We start from the raw sequence: 6000 nt of genomic DNA, 5'->3' as shown, positions 1-6000 counted from the left end.
GACTCCAAATAATTCTGTATCCTTGGGTTATCTGTAGGAGGAAGGAAGTAATTAAATGTTTTCAATTTCCGTTAAGTAAGTACGTTATTTTAAGAGGGTTTCTCGAAAACCTCCTTATGAAACAACAACTTCACTTTTCCCTTGTTCAGGAAAGGGACAACAAGAGCAATAAAGGGAGGAGGAGGGGTAAAATGGTAGACGAAATAATTTACTGCGCATCACAGGCGTAGCAATATATGTTTATGTTTCAGAGCTTGCTTTGATTTACCATTCATTACAAGATCGAATACTGCAAAAGAAGTAAAGAAGAAATTTCGCTTTTCTCGCTTTTATAAGAGTAGGAAATCATCCGACAACTTTTGGATCACACGTTGAACTGTTCCTTTTGGAAGGTAAACGAATTTCATTTTTTAAACATTTGGTTTTGTCCCTTACCTTGGCCCAACATAGTCAAAAATTGATTTTCTGTAACTTCAATTTCAAACAATTTGAGGTTAGGAACCTCCTCCCTCCCACTCCGTTCAGGGGCGTGCACGGGGGGGGGGGGAGAAGGGACACCTATTGTCCCGGGCCTGAGTTTTTTAAAAAGATGGGGGAAACATATGAAGGGATTTGGGTGTAAACAACATGGAGAGGGGCCGTAAAAGTCATTTGTGACGGGCCCCAGAATTTCTGTGAACGCCCCTGACTCCGTTTCCGTTACCCAACATCACGCTTTAAAATGCACTTTTAGGTGGGAGAACTTCTCGAATCTCCCATCCCTTTGTCTGATTCACCAAAGACAGCTTAAATTATGTCTTTAGAGCATCAATGTCGGAAAATTTTCGGGCTGAACCCCCTAAGGTCCACGTGAGCTCCAGTGGGAGATCAGGGGAGGTCTTCCAAAAATGCCCTTACTCGGCAAATTTGGAGACAGAAATGTGTGGCAAGAACTGAAGAGTATATTTGTTCACAATAATGGGCATATTTGTATGTTCTTGTGAGAATATTAACTTATTTCCAGCTCTAGTAATGATTGATAATTCTTTCCAAAAAAAATTAATTTACAAGCATTTTCAGTTGGGAAATCCGGTTAACGGAGAAAATCTTCGATGGAATGACTGAAAGGAACGGTCAAGATTTTTTTTCATGATCATTACTAAGATGGGCATCACTGGAGTGATATAATATTCATGAAAAAATTCCTTGATCGGACGCGGGTCCGTTTATCTGTCACGATAACGCGTATTCCGTGAAATGTTTTACATCTTAGTTTTCTTTCTAAGGTCAAGCATTTAGACACTTCAAATCAAGCACGACCTTTCGTTCCGCTCCACTGCCCACTTACTTCGTTTCGAATGCACGGAAACTAATAGCCCTCCGTTTCTTTTTCGCTTCGACGACGTTATTGATTAGCGAGACATTACGCACGTAGATGGCGCTATGGTCGCGAATGCTCTTTTTTGTTGCGGAGAGGGAGGTTTCCCTGGCAGAAGACGAGAGTCATACCAGCCATCTGTCAGGTCATGAGTATTGTTTGTCAACAGAAGCATGCATCTCTATGCAGACACAGGATTATGTTCCTCACGTAGCTCACCTTAAAATTATAAGAGCTGGTTCATTTCCTGGTAAGGCTTTTGAAAAATAATTTCTTTTTCTCTCTTTAGTTTTTTCTGTCGCTGCTGAAACTTGTTGATTCAGCGGAGTAGTTTTACTTTCAGCAGAGAATGGAAGAAAAATTCCTGATTGCTGAATGTTGTTGAGATGTTGATGTTTTTTTCCGTTGTTTTGTCTAAAACGTGGACAAACATGTCTAAAAAAAAGAAACCTTACAATTTAAGAAAATTGTTTCAGAATCAGATATCTCTGAAACTGATATTTCACCTAAAAAAAATCATTTTTTGAAATATTGCCAAGTACTTTTAAGGTAATATTTATCTCTTATGGGGAGAAGCTGTGGAAATTTTCGAATTTTCTTCAGTTGATAGAACTGTCGTTGACAAACAATTAGAACTAACTCTGAATTGTAAACTCCGATCTTGTATTTTCAATCTGTTATAATGCATTACACGCGGGGCGCCCCAAACTAAAATTTTCGGGAGGGGTTTCTCAGTTTGCCGAATAAAATTCCAATTTTACCAAAGGATAACATACAAGATACAAACATGCACACATAACATTTAAGGAAAAGGGACCTTAGGTATCATTAAAAAAGATTTGTAAAATTAAAACAATAATAACAATGATAATAATAATAATAATAAATGATCTCAATGTTATCTCAAAATTTTCCGAATTGCCAGCAAAGTTTGCTGAAAAGGTCAAGTGACCTTCCATCGGCGCGCCCCTGATTACACCTTTCATTTCCTAGTTTTAAAGGAATATACAATTATCACATTGATTTCTATCAAGAAACAAAAAGTATATAGTAGCATTAAACACAAATTAAATTCAAGGGAAAAACAGAAAATTTCACATTATTTATTTATTTAATTATTTTCTTTCATAAGAATCAAAGATTTCCGTTACCCGGAAATTTTCCTCTTTTTTCGTTATTAGAAACGACCTGTCTATAAAGATATAACGGAAAGAAAAATTCGAGTGGACAATAATTTTAGAAAACGAAATTTACCGTAACCCTGAACAAATATGAGTTTGAAAATTTTGCAAAATGGTATTAAATTATAGCAGTTATCGTTGATTCTTGAATGTGGAGTGTTGGAGAGAAAACTTAAAGAAATGAAATGAAGTCTGGAAGGACTTGAAGGGAAAATAATGCGTTTCGGGAGGAGTAGGGGAACATGAGGCAAAGTGAAATAGCGATTGAAATAGTGAAATATTTACTGTGCTTTTAGCTCTACTTATCTGATATTATTTTAACTATTTAGTACCATATGTAGTCTATTCCAGTCAGGAAAAAAATTCAGCCGAAGATTAAAGTAGTTGCTAATATAGACAATTTTAAAACATTGGTACTCATATTGTAATATTTTGTTTAAGTCAAAAATTATTTTTGTTACTAAAAATGATTAAGTTCTTGTTATTAATATTTTAAATATTAATTTAGACCTCCTAATATTCAATGCAGCATTCATTTAGTTAATATTAAGCTTATTTGTATCTTAAATAAATTGTAAAATTAGTCCAGTTCATGAGGGAGAAAGTGAAGTATAGTTTGTTTCATTTACACTTTCAATCATTACGTTTTCATTTATTAATTAATTCATTTACATTCCTTCATAAAGTATTTCACTTATTTATTCATTAATTCACTTATTTTCTTGTTCATTCATTCTTTTACACGCTCATTTTTTTTTCTTCATATAATAATTGATTTATACATTTAATTATTCATTTATTCATTTAACCTTTTATTTACTGATTCTTTTGATCAAAAATATGTTTTATAATAGAATAGAAAATATTTCATTAGAAAAACATTTTATTTTTCACTTTGCCGTATAAAAAAAAGTGAAAATTTTCCACTTTTTTTTTTTTTTTTTTTTTTGAAGATTCAAATTTACTGCTAAAAATTGAAAAAATACTGTTTTAAACGCAAATTTTATTATAAACTAGTGATACCCGCACGGCTTTGCCCGTAATAGAAAAATCAAAAGGTCTTTTGGTTCGCCTGTATATTTACAAAAAATGTATGGTGAATTCTTTCGCCAGTTGGCTCGTACCCATCTTACGGTTATACGTTATGATAATTTCGTATCTCTCCAATTGGCTTGTGCCCATGTTACGGTTCCACGTTATGATAATTTCGTAATTTACTCGTCCATCTTATGATATTTGTTTTTCTTAAAATTAGAATAGAAAAAGAGCCACATCGAATTTTCAAAAAATCGCTTCGAGGTGCACACCGCTATGCTACATACTAACTTTGTGCCAAATTCATGAAAATCGGCCGAACGGTTTAGGCGCTATGCGCGTCACAGTCATCCTACAGACATCCTACAAACATCCCGACATCCTCCGGACAGAGAGACTTTCAGCTTTATTATTAGTAAAGAATACACTGCTCGACACTGAAAATGCAACACCAAGAAGGCGTGTTCAGAAATTTATGCAAATTTTAGAGTAGACGTACATCACTGAGTTATGTAAATAATGTGAAATGCGCAGCTCTCCGACTTACGTGATGTTAAGATATGAGAGATGGAACTTGCAGAATAGGCAATATTCGTGTCGTTATTTCTGACTGGAGAATCATCGAAGAAACTTTGTTTTTGTCTTGGAGGATACGTGTAACACGAGAGAATGCCAGGCCGACGTCAACGAAAGCACTTCCAGCAGATAGACGATTTTACGAGGGGTATGGTGATCGGACTGAGAAGGGGAGGTTGGTCCGTACGTCAAATCGCAGCTGATACCCACATGGATGCGAGCACGGTGCATCGGTTGTGCCGAAGATGGTTGGAACCACGAAATGTGGCAAGATTGAGGGGTGCAGGGGCAGCCAGAGTGACGTCAGAACGCGTGGATCGACGCATCCCCGACAAGCTGTAGCAGACCCACAAGTCACTTGTTCCTCAATTCTGCAGCAGGTTCAAGATACCCTGAATGTTCCCGTGTCAACCAGAACCATTTCCCGTCGTTTGGTCGCACATGGTCTGCAATCACGGCGTCCGCTAAGAAGACTGCCATTGACCTCATAACAGAGACAGCAACGTTTAGTATGATGCCGGACTAGAACGACGTGGATGACAGAATGGCGAAATGTCATGTTCTCAGATGAATCCTGCTTCTGCTTATCCAGTGATAGTCGCCGCATACGTGTGTGGCGTCGACGTGGAGACAGATCTAATCCGGCAGTAACTATGGAATGTTCCACCGCACGACAACGTGGCATAATGATTTGGGGCGCAATTGCGTACAATTCTATATCACCTCTAGTTCGTATTCAGGGCACTATGACGACCCAACGATACTTGGATAATGTGCTGCGGCCGGTGGTAGTCCCTTACCTTCAAGGGCTACCTAATGCAATTTTTCAGCAGGATAACGCACGACCACACAGTGCTCGCATCTGCCAACATGCTTTCCAAGGCACACAGATACTTCCCTGGCCACCATACTCTCCTGACCGTTCACCAATCGAACATGTGTGAGATGTGATTGGACGCCGTTTGCAGATTCTGTCCCTGCCTCGTTCAGAAGACGAACTGTGACAAATGGTTGAAAGAGAATGGAGAGCCATCCCTCTGGACACCATTTGCACCCTTATTGACTCTATGACTAGACGTGTTTCTTCTTGTATCGCTGTCCGCGGTGGTCCTACATCCTACTGAGCCAACGCCGTTCTCGCTCTGTATTCTGCCTATCATTTTGAAATTAAGATCATTTATTATTCCTTGCTGTCTCTGCCTTTTTTTCCGAATTTCATCACTTTCTGACCATTCCTTCTTGGTGTTGCATTTTCAATGTCGAGCACTGTACAATGTTCTTTCTTTGTGTACTGTAATTTTCAAAACAAATTGCCGAGGTTGTTCACTTTGAAAAAACTCTGTCATCTAAGCCATTTTACTTTGCCCCACATTCCCCTACATGAAAAGGAAGTCAGACTCAAAGTGATCCGTTAAAAAAATTAAAAAAAAAAATGTAATGAAATTTGTTGATCCTTTTATAGATCAGTATAAGGGACTTCATAAGGGGTCGGAAGAAAAAGAGTTGACACTTAATAGTGAGTATAAAGTGATATAAAGTGATGCTAAGGGTCTTGCCAGAATCAAAGACGGTTTTCAAACACTCCTTGTTAAAGTGATAGATGTTAGTTATGTCTTCAAAACTTCGTGGAAAAATATGAATCTTCAGATTAGTTATAATAACCATATCTTTATTACCGGATCCTATTTACCATTTTTTTTCTATGGATAGGTCTCGTATCTGGAAAATCAACAGTCATAATATGAAGGATGCAAACTTCTTCTCCATTTTCATTCCTTTCCATTTCTAGAAACAAGAAACCAAACGAGTAGGTCCTATCGCAATTCGTGATTGCGAAAAACATAATGTGAG

The 6000-nt window shown here is 37.4% G+C and overlaps 1 protein-coding gene across 1 annotated transcript in view; it reads left to right on the top strand.

Moving 5' to 3' along the window:
* Positions 1–1476: 1476 nt before the first annotated feature.
* LOC129217297 (serine/threonine-protein kinase NIM1-like) overlaps positions 1477–6000 on the top strand; it is a 61194-nt gene continuing 56670 nt past the window's right edge. Inside the window, exon 1 of the mRNA XM_054851572.1 lies at positions 1477–1607. The gene's annotated coding sequence lies outside the window, so the exon portion shown is untranslated. The remainder of the gene's footprint in view (positions 1608–6000) is intronic.

This window comes from Uloborus diversus, chromosome 2 (assembly GCF_026930045.1).
Source record: "Uloborus diversus isolate 005 chromosome 2, Udiv.v.3.1, whole genome shotgun sequence".
Classification (NCBI taxonomy): Eukaryota; Metazoa; Arthropoda; class Arachnida; order Araneae; family Uloboridae; genus Uloborus; species Uloborus diversus.
The sequence above is the reverse complement of the archived record's forward strand: the minus strand, read 5'-3'. Positions and strand labels throughout refer to the sequence as shown.